Source organism: Stegostoma tigrinum, unplaced genomic scaffold (genome assembly GCF_030684315.1).
Source record: "Stegostoma tigrinum isolate sSteTig4 unplaced genomic scaffold, sSteTig4.hap1 scaffold_92, whole genome shotgun sequence".
NCBI lineage: Eukaryota > Metazoa > Chordata > Chondrichthyes > Orectolobiformes > Stegostomatidae > Stegostoma > Stegostoma tigrinum.
This window is the reverse complement of record NW_026728817.1, coordinates 464,491-477,670: the sequence shown is the minus strand read 5'-3', so window position 1 is coordinate 477,670 and position 13,180 is coordinate 464,491. Positions and strand designations below refer to the sequence as shown.

Here is a 13,180-nt window from a genome sequence, read left to right as displayed (position 1 = left end):
CGCAACGCACTGACCAATAAAGGCAAGTTATACCAAATGCAACAGGAGTAGACTCCCAACTTTAAGGGCATTTAAATGGGCATTGGATAAACATATGGATGATAATGGAATCGTGTAGTTTAGATGGACTTCAGATTGTTTCACATTTTGGCACAACATCGAGGGCCGAAGGGCCTGTACTGCACTGTAATGTTCTATGTTCTATTTTAAATGCTGTCTTTACTATCCTATCTATCTCTGAATCCCCTTTCAAGGAACAAAGCGCCTGCACACCAGGACTCATCGCTCAGCAATACTCCCCAGGGCCTTACCATTTAGAGTACAAGTGCTGCCCTAATTTGATTTCCAAAATGCAACACCTCAGATTTATTCAAATTAAATCTACCTACCATTCCTTGGTCCATTGTCCCATCTGATCAAGATCCCATTGTACTCTGAAGTAACCTTTTTCAGTGTCCACTACATTTCCAATTTGGTGAACTTCTAGCTGGAAGTTTTCAAGGTCAATTAATGCCGGTCTAGCTACACTAAAATCCCAAATGAATTTTAAAAAACGTCTGATTTTCCAGAAAAATTATTGATCTCTAGAGCTAATTGCTGTCTTTGACGTCGTGGGATATATTTGCAAAATGCAGTTCATGCATAATGTGAAAGAAAAAGACAAATCACAGCTCAGGTCACAGATAATTAAAGATAACGCAGCATTTTTTGAAGCAGCTGGAGGAGCACTCAAAATGCCATGCCTAGTGGGTGTCGACTTCAAGTTAAGTGTGATTAATGTAGTTTTGTTTTTTTGATTGGAACAGACACGTTGAGCTGAAGGTCCTGTTTTTATGCTGAATGGCTCTCTGACCTTAATTTTTGAAAACAGAAAAAGCAGTCTCACAATTTCCATAATACGTCAGCTTTTGTGCTCCTGAGATGCTGTTTGGCCTGCTGTGTTCATCAAGCTTCACACTTTGTTATCTTAGATTCACCAGCATCTGCAATTCCCATTATCTCTGATCACAATTTCCATGTGTTGTGAGCATCAAGTGATGAGGAATACAATCTCAAAGACCACACAGCATCCTGGCTTGAATCTATATCATTGTCCATTCACTGACACTTCTTCAGAATCCTGAACGCCTCCACGTAACATATGTTAGTGTCCCTGGGTTTCACCATCATATTCTGAATGGAAATTAGACAGAGGCATGAAATGCAGGTCTTGCCAACAAAAGTCATCTCAACAGTACAAATAGAAGTAATCTGTACTATTAAAGACATATATTCAGCCCAATCTGTTTACTAAAGCAGTTTTATTGAGATTTTAACTTTGTTCTATGTCTCTGATCTTGCTGAAAAACCATGAAGCTTTCCTGAGCATTTTCATAGTGTCGTTTAAAAATCGTATTTGGAAGTTGTACCCATCATTCTGAAAGGGAGAGCCTTCATGGCCATGTGAAAACTTGGATCAGGAGTAAGTGATTAGAAAAATCAAATCAAGTTCACCATGCGGTGAGCTCTTGAATGATGTGGCCTCAAATAAACGTTCCTCTCCACCCCTGCTAAAATTGGTGTGTTATTCTTAGTCATGAATCTGTCTGCCACTCCCTTACGAATATTCAATAACTTATCCTCCATCTCTCTCTGGAAAGATTTCCATAAACACACAATCCTTTGAAAGGGTAAAATAAACAAGTCACCATTGTCTCACTGAGATATTGTCCAGTTTTACAGTCCATCCACTGGTGGTAATCTCGTGCACAAATGGAAATATTGTTTCAGCATTCAACTTGAAAAGACTGCTCGGAATATTTTGCGTTCAAACAAGATCATGTGTCATTCGCCTAAAGTGCAATAAATCCAGGGCCAGTCTGGTCATGATTTCCTCTGAAGATAAATACTTCTCAAAGGAATCACTTCAGTCAATCATCTCTGGATGGCTTCTGATTTCATCGTGCCCACAGCCTAATGCAGTCTCACCATTACCCTGGAAAAGTGGCCAAAAACTGCCCTATTCGGCCTTGAGACTGCTCGACCATGTCCTGCAGCAAACCAGGTACTACAGCCATGTTACCTTTCTTAGTACCTGCCTTAGGAACCAGATCATCCCCATTGGACTACAGTCCACATTCAAGCCTTCCCAGTTTGTCCCCAGATGTGACAATGTCTACATCCAGAACATGAAGACACTTCAGAAGCATCTTTCCCTGCGACTCCTGAAACACACACTCGCAGCACTGCGATGGCAACTCCAGGCAATACAATCCAGCCTACCCAAGCTCAGAGCCTCCCTCTCTCAGACCTCTACACCTCTCGCACTCACTCCAACCTCTTCCCTGCAGAACGTACAGCCCTCTGCTCCAATCCCAACCTGACCATAAAACCCATGGACAAGGGAGGCGCAGTTGTAGTCTGGCACACTGACCTCTACATCGCTGAGGTTACACGCCAACTCTCCAACACCACCTCCTACTGCCCCCTTAATCATGACCCCACACCCGACCACCAAACCATCATCTCCCAAACAATCCATAACCTCATCACCTCAGGTGACCTCCCACCCACAGCCTCCAACCTCATCATTCCCCAACCCTGCAACGGCTGTTTCTATCTCCTTCCCAAAATCCACAAACCTGCCTGCCCTGGTTGACCCATTATCTCTGCCAGCTCCTGCCCCACCGAACGGATCTCCACCTCACTGGAATTCATTTTTTCGCATTTCGCCCAGGAACTCCCTACCTACGTCTGTGACACCACCCATTCTCTCCATCTCCTACAAAACTTACAATTCCCCAGTCCCCAACACCTCATCTTTACCATGGACATCCAGTCCCTATGAACCCACATCCCCAATACAGATGGCCTAAAGGTCATCCGCTTCTTCCTCTCCCGCAGGCCCAACCAGTCCCCCTCCGCTGACACCCTCATCCGCCTTGCTGAACTCTTCCTCACCCTCAACAACTTCTCTTTCAATTCCTCCCACTACCTACAGACAAAGGGGGTGGCCATGGGTACCTGCATGGACCCAAGCTGTGCCTCCCTCTTTGTAAGTTATGTGGAACAATCCCTCTTCCATACTTTCACAGGCCCTAAATTCCACCTCTTCCTCCATTACAGTGATGACTACATCAACGCCACCTCATGCATCCACGAGGAGCTCAAACAGTTCATTCAATTCACTGACACCTTCCACCCCACCCTTAAGTTCACCTGGACCATCTCTAACGCCTCTCCCTCCTTCCTGGACCTCTCTGTCTCCATCTCCGGCAACAACCTAGAAGCCAATATCCATTTCAAGCCCACTGACTCCCAAAACTACCTGGAATACACCTCCTCCCACCCAACTTCCTGCAAAAATGCCATCCCCTATTCCCAATTGCGCCAGATCTGCTCCCAGGATGAGGAATTCCACACCCTGTACATCTCAGATGTCCTCGTTTTCCAAGGACTGCAACCTCCCCCGACTCAGTGGTCGAGAACTCCCTCGACCGTGTCTCCCACATTTTGCGCAACTCATCCCTCACACCCCGTCCCCACCCTTATCTGCCTTCCGGATGGACTACTCTCTCCGTGACTCTCTGGTCCGCTCCACACTCTCCTCCAGCCTCACCACACCTGGCACTTTTCCCTGCAACCGCAGAAAGTGCTCCATCTTCCCCTACTCCTCCCTCATCATCTCAATCCCAGGCCGCACATCTGCTAATACGGTATACTGCATCCGCTGTTCCCGTTGTGGCTCTGCTGCATCGGAGAAACCAAGCGGAGGCTTGGGGAAAACTCTGCAGATCACCCATGCTCGGTTCACACTAAACAACTCCCCCTCTCATTCTGCAAATGACATGTCCATCCTGGGCATCCTGCAGTGCCACATCGATGCCACCTGAAGGTTACAGGAATAGCAACTCATATTCTGCTTGGGAACGCTGTAGCCCAATGGTATCAATGTGTATTTCACAAGCTTCAAAATCTCCCCTTCCGCCACTGCATCCCAAAACCAGCCCAGTTTGTCCCCGCCTCCCTAACCTGTTCTTCCTCTCACCTGTCCCCTCCTCCCACCTCAAGCCGCACCCCCATCTCATACCTCCAAACCTCATCTCGACCCCTTGACCAGTCCGTCCTTCCCGACTGACCTATCCCCTACCTACCTCCCCACCTACACTCACTTTTACTGGCTCCATCCCCACCTCTTTGACCTGCCTGCCTCCTCTCCACCTATCTTCTCGTACGCAGCAGCAGCTACACACTGATGATGTCTTCTCGACTGGAGACGAAACGTTTGCAATTCATTTGCCAAACTCGGCGAACAAACCAACAGCCAACTATCTTCGCCTCTATCCATCTTCAGTCCGCCTCCCCCTCTCTCCCTATTTATTCCAGAACCCTCTCCCCATCCCCCTTTTCTGATGAAGGGTCGAGGCCCGAAACGTCAGCTTTTGTGCTCCTGAGATGCGGCTTGTCCTGCTGTGTCCATCCAGCTTCACACTTTGTTATCTTGGATTCTCCAGCATCTGCAGTTCACATTATCGCTGCTGCAGACAGTCACAGGCTGAAGCGCTTTCCTCTGTGCTGGGACATTCTCTGAGTGTGCGGTTCTGTAATGATTGTTGCTGCAATCTCACTGACCCTCCGGTAGTCACGGAACTGGTTGACGAGGCTTGTTAGTGACGTCAATCTGCCCTATCTCATCTGATTGGTACCTTTCTGATGATCTACATTCACTGCAAAGAGATTTATAGAAAAGGTGCTGAAAAAGTGTTGGTGTAAACTGACTGTTTGCCCTGGTCAGGAAGCTCAGGAGTTTGGGAACAGAAAAAACTGACAGCAGTGATTTACAAGTCTTTGCACACAGTCAGGCTGATGGAAAATATGGAAGGTAACTGGGGCTTAAGGTAGTCCAGCACTATAATGGCATTATTTTTTAGCCTATTTAGTTGACTTCAGTGTGTAGTACTTATTCTTGTCAGTTTTAATATCTGATGTGTCCTTTATTTTTAAGGCCCTATGTTAAACTGATTGTTGGAGTAAGGAGTAGGAGCTTGCGCCATTTGCTGTGTTTCCAGGACTGGTTATAGTCTCTTTGAACCAATTCTAAAAACAGTCTCATCAAAACTTGAGGAAGGGTCTAGGCATGAGATGTCAGCCTTCCTGCCGTGTTCATCCAGCTCTACACCTTGTTATCTCGGATTCTCCAGCATCTGCTCAACAGCCCCTTCAGCCTGACAAGTCCACACCAATACTCAGAGCATCCCAGCCAGACCTACAACCCACCTAACCTACCCTCCCTAAACATTACAGGCAATTTAACAATGCCAATCCACCTAACCAGCACATCTTTGGATTGTGGCAGCATCCTGATGAAACCCACACAGACACAGGGAGAACGTGCAAACTCCACACAGGCAGTCGCCCAAGGCTGGAATCGAACACAGGTCCTCGTGTTGTGAGGCAGCAGTGCTAACCATGGAGCCACCATGCCACCAAAGTGCTTTCTCTCAGTACTCTCACCCAACTTTCTCCAAATATGCTTGTTCCAAGGTAACTGTTAATCTGTCCTTTTTTGCATGTTCAACACTTGCTCTGAATGTTAGTGCCTCATCCCTGGTAATGCCGCACCTTCCCACCAACACCATCCCCAAATATCCACACATGGCATCAGAAGTAATAGAAAATCGCCTGCCAACACTACCTCATTACAAACAGCATTTCAGACAAAAAAGATGAAGCTATCGAAGTATTCACTAGTGTTGACTTTGATGATGACTTGGGATGTGTTGAACTAGAGATTTTGGAAACACGGTGAGCCAGGAAAGGATATGGCATATACAACACACGTTTTTCATTTGAGTGCAGAGCAACTAATCAAACAAGTGTGCATGTGACTGCTTTATTTTTCTCATGCCAAGGCTTGTGAGCTTAATCAGATTACCAATTCACTGATGCAAGATACAACTGTGAATGACAGTCAGTGGCACATTACTCCGAAAGCCAATTCTCACATTAGCCAGACCGAGAGATATTTACAAATCTAGCGAAATCAGCCAGAGTTAAATAAAAATGCTAAATCAAGATGCAGAATTGCCTGTCCACAAAGTACATTCTTGCTCTAAGAACTCTACAAGCTTTTCAGCACGTGACACGAGTTATGCCACAATATCTCTGCACTTTCCTGACATTTTTGCACTTTGATGTTTCAACTAGAACTTAATGTCTCACAGTGCTCCTGTCTTGCCTGGTGTTTATCGCAGGCATAAGCCAGGCAGCTTAGCATCGTTATTACCAGCAGTCAGTCAAGGGCTGGTCAGCAGCTGTGGCAACAAACACATGTGTTTCGACCAAATGGGCACGTCTCAAATTCTCAGGGAAACAGTTCTCAGTCAGGGCAAGGGGGATAGTATTCAGTCAGGAGATCCTGACACAGCATGGCCAAGGAATCATTCGATATCAGCCCAGGGACTTCGACACTGTCAGTCAGCCATTTGAGACAATCGGGATCAGGGGATCTGTATCACTACAGTACAGAGAGGTGGCCACACTCACCACTAATTACATTCCCAAAATGGCCCAGTAGATTTGTTGAGCCTGAATTATGAGCATCAATCCAAGCTGACCCTGTCCATTCCTGCCACTGGGGGTCAGTTTGATGAAATTCTCAAAGGTGTTCAGGAGATTGGGAGGTTCAAGTCCATCGCTCCCTGAAATCGCAACACAAGTAGATAAGATGGTGAAGAATTTCACTTTCATGGTTCACTGCATCAGGATCTGGTCAGCTTTGATATCTGGCCCATAAGTGAGATGAAGTATTTTTTTCGAACATGTCAGAGCATGCATTGTTCCTATGAGAACAACTGTGGTTCCATTCATGCATTTTTTTAATTTCAACCATGAAACGGCCACAACTTGATTAGAAGTGAAAGTGACCATCAACCAGTTTGAACTGTCGGTTGTTAAATAAATTAAGACAGAGATAACAAAAAAAAACTCCTGCAAATACAGTTTAAAAAAAAATCATTCATGGAATCTTGATATCACTGGATAAAAATGGAAGTTTTCTTCCCCAAAGGACAGAGGTGAACAGATGGGTTTTTCTGACTGAAAATAGATTCATGGTCATCATTAGATTCTTATTTCTAGATTTTAAAAAAAAAACTCAGATTCCACCATCTGGAATGGTGTGATTCAAATCTAGGTCAACAGACCGTATCTCAGTCTCTGAGTGAGATGTTAATGTGATGACAGCCCATTGATTTATATACTTCTATAAATTAAAGTCTCTGTATAGGAATCAAATGCAGATAAAAGACTTTAATTTATAGAAGTAAACTCTTATCTACCTACACATAGGTATGCAGACACTACCCTGAAGCTTCCTGCCCAGCTAGGAATTCAGTGTAAAGCTTTTGTAACTCCTTTTCTTCTCACACATCGGTATGCAGACACTGTCTTAAGCTTCCTGTCTGAATTGAAATTAGAATCAAACTGTTTCAAATAGGGTTAGGTGGGGAAAATTTGTAAGGGTGTGAAACCTCTAAAGCATGTAACTTCTGTCGCTGGCAAAGGGGCCAGGGCACTGACTTTGTTCTAGCCAGACACACTGGCAACTTGAAATCACAATCTGTCCTGGACAACAACTCAAAATCGCCTCCTGCCATTAGCAGCTACTTCACTAGCAATCGATACTATAAGCTGGTCTTTTATGTTCTTGATGTAATAATTGCTTGGTATCCTATTTTTGTCCGTTGTAGTAATTGTTTTATGCATTATGCCATTATAAATTGTGAAGTCATTTTAAGTATCGTGTCTTTTGTAAAGTATAATAAGCGGGCACTGACTGCTGCTTGGGGAGAATTACTGCTCTCTGAGCCGGGTTGAGTACAGTGATTCTCCACAGTTTGTACTTGCTTGGTAATAAAAGGATTTGTGTTTTTCTAAACAGGTCAGTGTCTTGTGGTTGCAGCAAGTCCGTGAGGGTCTCCGAAAACAAACTTGACATGTGGAGTAATGGACAGCAGACTAAATAGAAAATATACACTAGATATCACACAATGTCTTGGTTTTTGTATTCATCACAAGATCCGTCGCTGCTATGGACACCTGGTAAAGATCTGAAGAGACTGCATTCCCCATGGACAGGTCACCAGGTTTCATTGCATTTTTGCAATCGGCTGTCAGGGATATAGAACATGACTCATCCCAATCTTTTGTTTGGATTTAAAACTTTCCTTTGATTGTTTCCAATAAACAAATATCTATTAGTAGTTGAAACATGTCTGTGGAGAGCAATAGAATCCATAATGGTAAAAGGTGTGCAAACATATTGACCAGGCACAACAAATAAAGGGCCATTAAGATCAACACAGAATCCCTACAGTGTGGAAGATGGCCATTCAGTCCATTACCAACCCTCCAAACAACATCTCACCCAGTCTCACACCCTACCCTGCATTTTGCACACAAGACACTATGGGCAATTTAGCATTGTCATTCTACCGAATTTGCACATTTTTGGACTGTGGGAAGAAACCAGAGCACCTGGAGGAAACCCATGCAGGCAGGGTCTGGGTAGGACACTCTAAGTTCATTGTGAACTCGATGGGCTAAATGGTCTGTTTCCAGACTGGAGGGATTCTATGATCTCCAGAAGCAAGCCCAAAAAGCATGGTTTGGATATAACTAACAGCAGAATCAAAAACCAACTTCACAGTTACTCAGAAATTTGCTGCTCGTTAACCAGTCCCGATGAACCAGGAAATCCCTTTTCACATACTGTGCGGGCGGCTAGTCTTTAGTCAGTGAGAATGTGTCAATGTGTCGTGATAACGTGACTATTTCCAAACTCTACCTGACAGATACACAACTGATATTAACATTTTATCCACAATATCTGTACCTTTAATTGAGCAGGGATCAGTAACATCAGTACATACAGCCCAAAATCATGGTTCACTTGATAGTGAGAGTGACAGCAAAATCCTTCAACTGTGCTTCTTTGTGAACTCACTGGTGTGTTAACAGTTTGGATAACTGAGTGAATGCTTTCCCCCACTCAGAGCTCATGAATGGGTTCACCCCAGTGTGAACCTGCTGGAACACAAGCAGGTAGGATGACCAAGTGAATGCTTTCTCACATTTAGAGCAGGTGAATGGTTTCTCCCCAGTGTGAACGCTCTGTCGGTTAGGTGAGCAAGTGAATCCCTTCCCACACTGGGAGCAGACGAATGGTCACTCCCCAGAGTGAAGTCGCTGGTGGATCAGCGGGCAATTCGAGTCAGCAAAGCCTTTCCCTCACGCAGAACAGGCCAACGGTCTCTCTCCAGTGTGAATTCGCTCGTGCATCAGCGGTTGAGATGTCTGAGTGAATGCTTTCCCACACTGCGAGCATGTAAATGGTTTCTCTACAGTGCGAACTCACTGGTGTTTAAGCAGGTTAGAGGACTGAGTGAATCCCATTCCACAATCAGAGTAGGTGAATGGTTTCTCTCCAGTGTGACTCTGGTGGTCAGTTTCTAGCTGGGACGGATTAAAAAATTCATTCCTGCAATCTGCACATTTCCACAGTCTCTCCCCAGTGTCACTGTGCTGGTGTTCGGACATTTCAGATGAATCTTCACAGACTCTTTACAGATCATGTGCATTTCTCCCCAGTGTGAATGCTGCTTTTTCCTCCAATGTTCAAAATCCTGAGGTCACTGGGTTGTGATAAACAAAGTGACTGTCAGAGCTGGATGTGGACCTGTTTGAATTCTCCAATTGCAGACTAAGCTTTCAAACAGAAAGCAAGTGCAGCGAGTGAGGAACCAGAAGAACAACCACAGATTGTGAAATCGAGAAATCCTCTGGACATTTATGGAGCGACACTTGGGAAATATGCTGGATCATCATTAGGACAAATTCAAATAAATATCCTCCAGGTAAGGGATCCAGTCAGTATTTGCATAAAACTGCTGAAAGAGAGGTGGGAGAGCCAGGGAGCAAGGGCAGGCATTGTAACTCAGACTTTCAGAGGGATCAAAAGGTTAAGAACAGTGCGGAAGTAAAATTGTGGAAATCTGAAATGAAAACAAAAAATGCTTAGTCAGAGTTGTACAGCACAAACCAATCCCTTTCATCCCAGTTGTCCATGCTGACCATATGTCCCAAATTATTCTAATCCCATTTGCAAGCAATTGACCCATATTCCTCTAAACCCTTCCTATTGACATACCCATCCAGATGCCTTTTAAATGTCATAATTGTACCAGCTTCCACCAGTTCCTCTGGCAGGTCATTCTACACAGGCACCACCCACTTTCCCTTAAAAAAATTTCCTTCTCAGCTTAAACCAATGTGTTTAGTTCCAGTCTCCCCGACCCCAGGTAAACAACCTTGGCTACTCACTCCATGCCCACCATAATTTTATTAACCTCTAAGGTAACCTCTCAGCCTTCAATGCTCCAGGGAAATTAGCCCCAGCATATTCGGCCTCTCCCTGCAGCTCAAAACTTCCAACATCCTTCTAAATCTTTCCTGCACCCTGCTAAGTTTAACAGCATCATTCCTATAGCAGGGAGACCAGAACTGAACACAATATTCCAAAAGCAGCATCATCAATGCCTTGTTCAGCCTATAACATGACCTCCCAACTCCTACACTCAATGTACTGACCAATAAATGCAAGCAGAGCAAATATCATCTTCACTACCTTCTGTACCTGCAAGGAACTGTGCACCTACACCTCAAGGAGTCGCTGTTGCGTAACAGTCCCCATGGCCTCATCAATAAGTGTTTAAACCCTGCCCTGATTTTCATTACCATAAATCAAAAGCACTCATTTATCCAAACTAAACTGATTTCTGTCACTCCTGGGCCCTTCGACCCATCTGATTAAGATCCGATTGTCCTTGGAGATAACCTTCTTTGCTGTTTACTACATAAACAATTTGTGTTATCTGCACACTTACTAATCATTCCTCCAATATGCATTCCACATGATTTGTATCAATGATAAAAAGCAGTGAAACCAGCACCGATCCTTGCAGCACACTGCTGTTAATAGTCCTCCAGACTGAAAAAAATACAACACACCCACCACGATCCTGTTTCCTACCTTCAAGCCAATTTTGTTTCAAATAGCTCACTCTCCCTGGATTCCACTTGATCTCAACTTGCTAACCTGTCCGTCATGTGGCGTTTTGGTGAATGCCTTGCTGAAGCCCATATAGAAAATGTCCATTTGTCTTCTTCAACATTCTTTGTCACTTCCTCAAAAAACTCAATCAAGTTAGTTACTCAAGATTCCCCACTCACAAAGCCAAGTTGACTATCCATAAACAGTCTTTGCTTCTCTAAACACATGCAAACCCTGTCCCTCAGAATCCCCTCCAGCAATTTACCCACCACTGACATCAGGCTCAATGATCGATGGTCCTCTGGCTTTTCCTTAAAGAATGGCACCAGATTAGCCACCCCACCTTCTGACACTTCACCAGTGTCTCAGTGATGCAGATATCTCAGCAAGGGGCCTAGCAATTAGATTAGATGAGATTCCCTACAGTGTGGAAACAGGCCCTTCGGCCGAAGAAGTCCACACTGTCCCTTGAAGCATCCCACCCAGACCCATCCACCTATAACCCACACACCCCTGAACACTACAGGCAATTTAGCATGACCAATCCACCTAACCTGCACATCTTTGGACTGTGGGAGGAAACCGGAGAACCCGGAGGAAACCCACGCAGACACGGGGAGAATGTGCAAACTCCACACAAACAGTCGCCCGAGGCTGGAATCAAACCCGGATCTCTCTTCCCCAGCTTCTCACAGTTTGTGGATAACACCTGTTCAGGTGCCAGGGACCTATTCACCTTTATGCATTTTAAGACGTCCAGCACCTCGATCTCTGTAATATGGACACTTCTCACAACTCATTATTTATGTCTCCAAGTTCTCCAGCTTCCATATCCTTCTCTGCAGTAAATACTAATGTGAAATGCTCATTCACTATCTCAGCCTGCAGTTCCACACATAGACAGCCTTGTTGATCTTTAAAAGGCCCTGTTTTCTCCCTCGTTTTTTTGTCCCAAATGAAATGTCAGAATCTCTTGGGATTACCCTTAACCCTATTTGCCAAAGATAGCTCCTTGTTGCCATCCTCATTTCCCTCGAGTATACTCCAACTGCCCTTATACTTCGAGGGATTGACCCAGTTCCTGCTGTCATGACCTGCCTTCTTTTTCTTGACCACAGCCTCAATTTCTTCAGTCGTCCAATAGCCCCTACATTTACCAGCCTTGCCCTTCACATGAGAAGGAACATACTGTCTCTGGACTCTCCCTATTTTATTTTTGAAGGCCTTCCACTTTCCAAGCATTCCTTTAATCACTGACATACTCCCGATCATCGTTTGGAAGTTCTTGCCCAATAATGTCAAAGTTGGCCTTACTCCAATTTAGAAATGTATATTAAATATACAACTTTTATATTTAAACTGATCCCATCTGTCTGCATCTGGCACATAGTCCTCTAAACCTTTCTTATATATGTCCTAATTCAAATGCCTTTTAAACAATGCGACTGCACCCGCATCCACCACCTCCTCTGAAAGTTCGTTTCACACATGAACCACACTGTAAAAGAAAAATTGTCCCTCATGTCGTTTTTAAATATGTCTTTCTCCTCTCACCTTACATGTCCCCTTGTCTTAATCACCCAACCTAGGGGAAAAAACCCGTTAATATTCGCATAATCTGTGCCCCTCATGTTTTTTATGAACATCTGTAAGGTCACCCTGTAACCTCCTATGCTCCAGTGAGAAAAGTTCAAGCTTTGGCAGTCTATTTTGATAATCGAGCCCTCCATTCCTGGCAACATCCCAGCAAGTCTTTTCTGACCTGTCTCCAGTTTAATAATAATAATGTCCTTCCTGTAACAGGGCAACCAGAGCTGCATACAATACCTCAGATGAAGCCTCACCAATGTCCTGTACAACCTCAACATAACATCCCAACTCCTATACTCAAAGGTCTGAGCAATGAAGGAAAGTATGCAAAACAATTTACTAACCACCCTGTTGGCCTGTCTCCATAAAGTTCGAAGAATTATGCAGTGAATCTCAGCATTTCTCTGTTCCACAACTCTACCCTGGGTGCAACCATCAATTGTGTAATTCCTACCCTTGTTCATTTTACCAAAATACAATATTTCACATTTATTCAAA

At 44.4% G+C, this 13,180-nt stretch overlaps 1 long non-coding RNA gene across 2 annotated transcripts in view; it reads right to left on the bottom strand.

Annotated features, from left to right (window-relative positions):
• Nucleotides 1-13,180, bottom strand: part of LOC132209414 (uncharacterized) — a 147,968-nt gene that overhangs the window by 126,339 nt on the left and 8,449 nt on the right. The window contains exon 4 of one of the 2 annotated variants that reach the window (XR_009445512.1): nt 8,855-10,034. The exons of the other annotated variant lie outside the window; for it this stretch is intronic. This is a non-coding gene — a long non-coding RNA (uncharacterized LOC132209414). Of the gene's footprint in view, nt 1-8,854; nt 10,035-13,180 lie in introns of those variants that run through there. 2 annotated transcript variants of the gene reach the window in all.